Raw genomic sequence first — 7500 nt, 5'->3', positions numbered from 1 at the left:
GTTGATAAATTAAGTACCAGTTGAGCAATGGTGGTCGATACAATTGACTTGCCCGCTACTTTGGAATTTCTGACGTTGTACCAAAATTTGAAATTATTATCGAAAGCAAGCATATATTCTTGCTGGAGAGCTCGGCTTCCCATAAATTGCTGTGTTGCTTATAAAGTCTTGCATAGGCGCAGGAGTGGCGGTGTGGTAAGTAGCGTGTTTACCAACCACATGTTTCCGGGTTCAGTCCCACTGCGTGGCACCTTGGGCAAGTGTCTTCTACTATAGCCTCAGGCCGCCCAAAGTCTTGTGAGAGAAAGAAAAGTGAAAAGATCGAAGAAGAAGAGTAAGTAGAAGAAAAAATATGGAGGACGTGGGAAAAAACGAAGTGATGAATGCAATAAAGAAACATGAAATAACAAAAACACATTTCTCTCTACACAATAATGTGACAAACCACAAAAGAAGAACAACACTAAAACAATAAATTAAGATAACAACGCAACAAAGGCTGGTTAAACAGAGAAAAACAACTTGGAAACAGGAATGCAAAGTATACTAAACACAAAAGTGGAGTGAAAAAACCACTCTATGTTCAATACCCTGTAAAGTTTGATAGAGAGGAAGTGAGACAAAGCGTAGGCCAACAATGGCTTAAAAGCTCTGGACTAAAATCAGAAACAGAAAACTGATTTTGTCTGCACAAACCAATGCCTGGCAACAGACGTTGGTTTGTGCAGATATTTCGTGCAGATAAGTACTAATCTATGGAAACAGATAGTAACACAAAATGCAGAATGTGCAGCCAGTAGAGAGAGAGACAGTTGACCACATCATTTTAGGCTGCGCAGTCATTGGTAAATCTGATTATATACATAGGCATGATTAAATGGGCGTAGCAGTGGATGTGTGGTAAGTAGCTTCCCTAATAACCACATGGTTCCGGGTTCAGTCCCATTGCGTGGCACCTTGGGCAAGTGTCTTCTACTATAGCCTCGGGCCGACCAAAGCCTTGTGAGTGGATTTGGTAGACGGAAACTGAAAAGAAGCCCGTCGTATATATGTATGTATATATATGTGTGTGCGTGTGTGCAAGTGTTTGTGTGACTGTGGTTGTCCCCCCAGCATCGCTAGACAACTGATGCTGGTGTGTTTACGTACCCGCAACTTAGCGGTTCGGCAGAAGAGTCCGATAGAATAAGTGCTAGGCTTCAAATGAATAGGTCTTGGTGTCGATTTGCTCGACTGGGGGCGGTGCTCCAGCATGGCCACAGTCAAAGGACTGAAACAAGTAAAAGAGAATAAGAGTATTTACACAGAAGAAATATGGCAAAACCACGAGGTGAAAACAAGCAAGAAGTGATGTAAATATGTATCTAACGCAATACATGGCAACAACCTGGTCCCAATCATTTGGGATATGCCTATCCAAAACTGACAAAGCCGTCAATATAAACCAATCAAACGTTTTGATAAAGATTAGGGGGAAAACACGCATTGACTGATATCACAATCCTTTTTGATCAAAATATTGCATTAGATTAGGTGGAAAATTTGTGAGAAATATGCGGATCCTGAAATCGAAATATTTAGATGTGATTTATAAAAGTTGAAATGGTACGAATAACACACGGAACATTGGCTATGATAAATCGAAATATTTAGGTTCGGGTCATAAAAGTTTAAATAATACGAATAATGCATGGAACATTAGGTATGACAAAATATTAACAAAAACATCGAAGCCAATTCTATAGTAAAAAAAAAAATAGTTCAACTAGGAGCAGTCCATTTCCTGCGTAAGATATTATCAATTCAAAAGAACAGCTCATATAGAACAATCATCTCACAATACACACAGACACATACACACACGCACGAACACACACACACACACACACAAATACATATACACACATAATAAATACACGAAAAGCCCACTCTCCATATACTCCTAGCAAATTAATATCCAATATTATAGGCGCAGGAGTAGCTATGTGGTAAGTAGCTTGCTTAACTACCACATGGTTCCGGGTTCAGTCCCACTGCGTGGCACCTTGGGCAAGTGTCTTCTACTATAGCCTCGGGTCGATCAAAGCCTTGTGATCGGATTTGGTAGACGGAAACTGAAAGAAGCCTGTCGTATATATGTATATACATGTATGTGTGCGTATATGTTTGTGTATCTGTGTCTGCCCCCCCCCCCCCAACATCGCCTGGCAACCGATGTTGGTGTGTTTACGTCCCCGTAACTTAGCGGTTCGGCAAAAGAGACCGATAGAATAAGTACTAGGCTTACGAAGAAAAAGTCCTGGAGTCGATATGCTCGACTAAAGGCGGTGCTCCAGCATGGCCACAGTCAAATGACTGAAACAATTAAAACAGTAAAAGAGTAATAAAATAATACAATACACATTACACCAACCTCACACAAAAGAGCGAATTGTAATATGATACAAGAAGTAACAAAGTAAAACGCATAGCAAAACAAAATGATGCTGTGTAAAGTAGTCTAAAGGAGCAGTTTCCAAAGGCTTTGAAAAACATATTAAGAATATTGGAGCTGCTGCCAGGCTGGAGGTGAATCAGAAGACAGCATTGTTGAGTACAGCTCAACAATAATAATAATAATAATAATTTCCTTCTAGTAATGAGGGAATAATATTAGTAATAATAAAGGCGGGCTGCCAGAATGATATTAGCCCTAGATGAGGAATTTATATGTAACTTTAGAGTAAGGACTTGAATGTCCTCATGGTGCTAACAGACGAAATGGAAAAAGGAATTGCCCCAGAAGATAGCAAGGAAGATACGCTGGACAGCCGCTCTGACCCATGGGGCTTGCACTTGTGGCTAGTCCTGCACCTCATAGCAGTCAATAAGGATATGGTCAAGGGGCCGGAATGATAATAATGGTGGTGGTGGTAGGGTGGAAGGGGGGATAATGTTATTCTAGGTGACTCAGAGAAGTAGAGAAGATATGAGGGGGAGGAGGGGGAGGAGAAGCAGTAGAAGAAGAAGGAGGAGGAGAAGAAGAAGAAGAAGAAGAAGAAGAAGGAAAAAGAATACGAAGAGTAAAAGAAAGAAAAAGAAGAAACAAGAATACGAAGAGTAAAAGAAAGAATGAAAGAAGAAGAAGAAGAAGAAGAAGAAGAAGAAGAAGAAGAAAAAGAAGAGGAAGAAGAAGAAGAAGAAGCAGAAGAAGAAGAAGTAAAAGAAGAAGAAGAAGAAGAAGAAGAAGAAGAAGAAGAAAAAGAAGAAGAAGAAGAAGAAGAAGCAGAAGAAGAAGAAGTAAAAGAAGAAGAAGAAGTAGAAGAAGAAGAAGAAGAAGAGTTAAAGAAAGAAAGAAGACGAAGAAGAAGAAGAAGAAGAAGAAGAAGAAGAAAAAGAAGAAGAAGAAGAAAAAGAAGAAGAAGAAGCAGAAGAAGAAGAAGTAAAAGAAGAAGAAGAAGAAGAGTTAAAGAAAGAAAGAAAGAAAGAAAGAAGAAGAAGAAGAAGAAGAAGAGTTAAAGAAAGAAAGAAGAAGAGTTAAAGAAAGAAAAAAAGAAGAGGAAGGAGGAGGAGGAGGAGGAGGAGGAGGAGGAGGTGGAGGAGAAGAAGGAGAAGAGTTAAAGAAAGAAAAAAGAAGGAGAGGAAGGAGGAGGAGGAGGAGGAGAAGTAGAAGAAGAAGAAGAAGAAGAAGAAGAAGAAGAAGAAGAAGAAGAAGTGGAAGGAGGAGGAGAAGAAGAAGAAGAAGAAGAAGAAGAAGAAGAAGAAGAAGAAGAAGAAGAAGAAGAAGAAGAAGAAGAAGAAAGGAACGGTGACGAAATGTAATGAGAAAACAAGAAAAAACAACGCCAACAACAGACAGTTCGGCTGGAACGCCAACAACAGAAAAATTGGAGAAAATAAAACGAAGTTATATGAGAAAGTAATGGAAAGAAATTGGGCCAAATTAATGGTTTAGATGATGATGAAGATGATAATGGTTTAGATGATGTTGATGATGATGATAATGGTTTAGATGATGTTGATGATGATGATAATGATGTTGTAGGAATCAGGATGGGGTCGTTAGGGGAGAGATATTTCTTAATGGTTCTTCATAGTTTGAGCTTTTAATACACAACTTTGGCCTGGTATCTTTAAGTTCACAATTACTGCCCATCTTGCTGTCTCATCCCCGTTATCTTCTCTCCCTTTCTTCTCTCTCTCTCTGCTTCTATCACGCTCACTCTCTCCCTGTTACTATTTCTCCTTTCTTTCCTTCTTCCTTTATTCCTTTCTTTCTTTCTTTCTTTCTTTCTTTCTTTTCTTTTCTTTACCTCTGTCTCACGCAATTTTTAAGTCAATAAATCTCACTTTCTATACGTATCTGTATGTGTATGTGTATATGTAAGTATGTTTGTATGTGTAAATACATACATATGCACATACATATGCACTAATATAAATATATGCATATATATGTATGTATGCTCTATATATATATATATATATATATATATATATAGATAATGTATATGTTTATGTATAAATAATGTATATATATATATATAAGTATATACATTATATACTATATATATATATAATATATATATTTATATATATACATTATGTATATGTTTATAAATAAATAATGTATATATGTGTGTGTACGTTGATATATAATGTATAAATAAATAATGCATCTGTAGATATTGTATATGTACTGTACATCTACTATATGTATATGTATGTATATATGTATCTATATCCATATATATATATACATATATATTTATATAATATATAGATAATGCGTCAATAAATAAGGTACGTATATGAGTGTGCGTATGTGTGTGTGTGTTAAAACAAATTTGACAAGATGGCCGCTTTCCACTGCTTTATTTTACTTTCATTGCAAATATGAATGCCAACATGATTAAGTATAGAGAAATGCTTTTTCCCTTTGATTGGTTGGACGGTTGGTTGGCCGGCTGGCTTTGGGAGTCTGGCTAGCCGGGTGGCTGTCTGGTTGGTTAAGTTGATTGATTCGTTGATTTATTTAATGGTAAGTTGGAAGTGGTACAAGGGCAGGGTGGGGCAGTGAATGCCGGTGTGGTGTTAGTGTGTGGTGGGTTGGACTTCTGAAGAAAAAAAAAAAAACTACCAATTTCTTAAAAAGAAATCGCACTTATGTTAAAAGGAATAAATAATAACTAAATTTCAATTCATATTTCGTTTCCTTTTTAGTTAGGAATATATACACAATAATACACATAAGCATACATGCATATATATACATATTCGTTTATATATAATTATAATTATATATATATATATATATATATATATATATATATATATATATATATGCTTATAACATATACATGTATGCATATATATCTACTTAAAATATATATGATATTTACATTTTATATACATATTTACTTAATATGTACATACATACATACACACATACTAACCTACACACACATATATGTGTGTGTGTGTGTGTGTGTGTGTCTATAAAAAATCGATAAAGTAAATAAGATATAATACATAAATTTAACTTAAGGGGAAACGAACCCATAACCAATTTGTTGATGCCTGTCAACAACTGAATTTTTATTTTCCGGATTTTATTCATATATTTTTTTTTTCTTTTAATTTGTTTTGTTTAAGAAGGCGTCGAGCTGGCGGAAACGTTAGCACGCCGGGCGAAATGCTTAGCGGTATTTCATCTGCCAATACGTTCTGAGTTCAAATTCCACCGAGGCAGACTTTGCCTTTTATCCTTTCGGGGTCGATAAATTAAGTACCATTTGCGTGCTGGGGTCGATCTAATCGACTGGTCCCCACTACAAAACATTTTGGGCCTTGTGCCTAGAGTAGAAAAAAAAATTGTTCTGTTTAAGTCAAAAGGCATAATGTGTTATAACTAAGCACAAAGTCAGTGATGGGCATTGTCGGTTTATATGTCTTTAAATAATTTGGATCTCTGCAGGAATATATCAGGTCATCCCATAAGTTCTGTCTGAATTTTGAATAAAGAAAACAAGTGATCAAATGTTATATTTAATTTAAAGTTAATCATCAATGTACTTTCCCTGATTATCTATGACTTCCTTCTATCTATTTTTTTCTATAGGTTCAGCTTAGAGCTGCGACCATGCTGATGCACCGCCGTTTAGTGTGTGACGCTTACGGCACCTAGGTTTCCCAAGCGGTCACCCATCCAAGTGCTCACAAGGCTCGACGTTGCTTAACTTCGGTGATCGGACGAGAACCGGTGCTGTCAACGTGATATGGCCGTAACAAGCTTCTTAATCCCATCAATGTAAAACTCTTTTGGTTTCAAAGCGAAGAACTCTGAAATGTCTGTTTTGACCTCCTCCTGGCTTGCGATAATTGTGTTCCCCAAATGATTCTGTAAACTACGAAACAAATGGTGACCTGAATGAGCAAAGTCGGGAGAATAAGGCGGACGAGGAATTTTTTTTCTGATTAAGCTCTTCGATCTTCTGTGATGTGATCTTTGCAGTGTGGGGACGCGCATTGTCCTGATGAAACATCACACCTTTTCGATTCACTAAAGCAGGGTTTTTTCTTTCTTGAAAGCTTGATTCAAACGCTCTAATTGCTGACAGTAGACTTGAACATTGATTGTTGCATTAGGTGGTAACAATTCAAAGTGAATTACTCGTTTGCAATCCTACCAAATAGAGAGAAGGCTCTTTTTCCTATGAAGTTCCCTTCTCGGTTGTGATTGAGCTTTTTCCCTTTTACCAAGCCGCTGTTTACGACGTTTAACACTTCGATAGAAGATCCATTTTCCGTCACCAGTCACAAGTCTATCCCAAAAAAGATGAAATGAGTTCGCGAGAATGGAGAGAAAAGCAGACGTCAACTCGGGATCTGCGGTTGCTTTCGAACAATTCATGAGGCACCCATTTTCCAAGTTTAGGAACCTCCCCCCCCCCGCACACATATATATATATATTCTATTTCACTCTACTACACTCACACACACGCAAGTACACATACGCACATACATAGGGCACACAAATACACACACACATATACGCACGGACATATACGTACGGACATATACGCACACACACACACACAGGCATATACACACATACGCACAGTACCATGCAGACACACACACACGCGCACATACACACATATACGTACGCACCCACATACGCACACACACTTACGCACATACGCAGACAGATATATATATACATGCGCATGCGCACACACACACACAGTTATGTCTCTACACGCATGTAGAGACATAACGCTTGAACTCGTTTTCCTTCACTCACAATCGATAATACACACATGAACACACACACTTAACTCATACAGTCTCCCTTTTTCTCTGTCTGCTTCTCTCTCCCCCACTTGTTCCTTCACAAACACATACAAATATATTTTCTAACACACACACACACACACACACACACACACACACACACACACACACACACACATGCATGCACAAGAACTTTTTTGCATTCTCCTTGAGATATAATCGAT

At 37.5% G+C, this 7500-nt stretch overlaps 1 pseudogene; it reads right to left on the bottom strand.

Moving 5' to 3' along the window:
* Nucleotides 1-6150: 6150 nt before the first annotated feature.
* Nucleotides 6151-6269, bottom strand: LOC128250831 (5S ribosomal RNA; annotated as a pseudogene).
* Nucleotides 6270-7500: the final 1231 nt, after the last annotated feature.

This window comes from Octopus bimaculoides, chromosome 24, assembly GCF_046866305.1.
Source record: "Octopus bimaculoides isolate indiv1 chromosome 24, ASM4686630v1, whole genome shotgun sequence".
Taxonomy (NCBI): Eukaryota; Metazoa; Mollusca; class Cephalopoda; order Octopoda; family Octopodidae; genus Octopus; species Octopus bimaculoides.
This window is presented reverse-complemented; position numbering and strand designations above follow the sequence as displayed.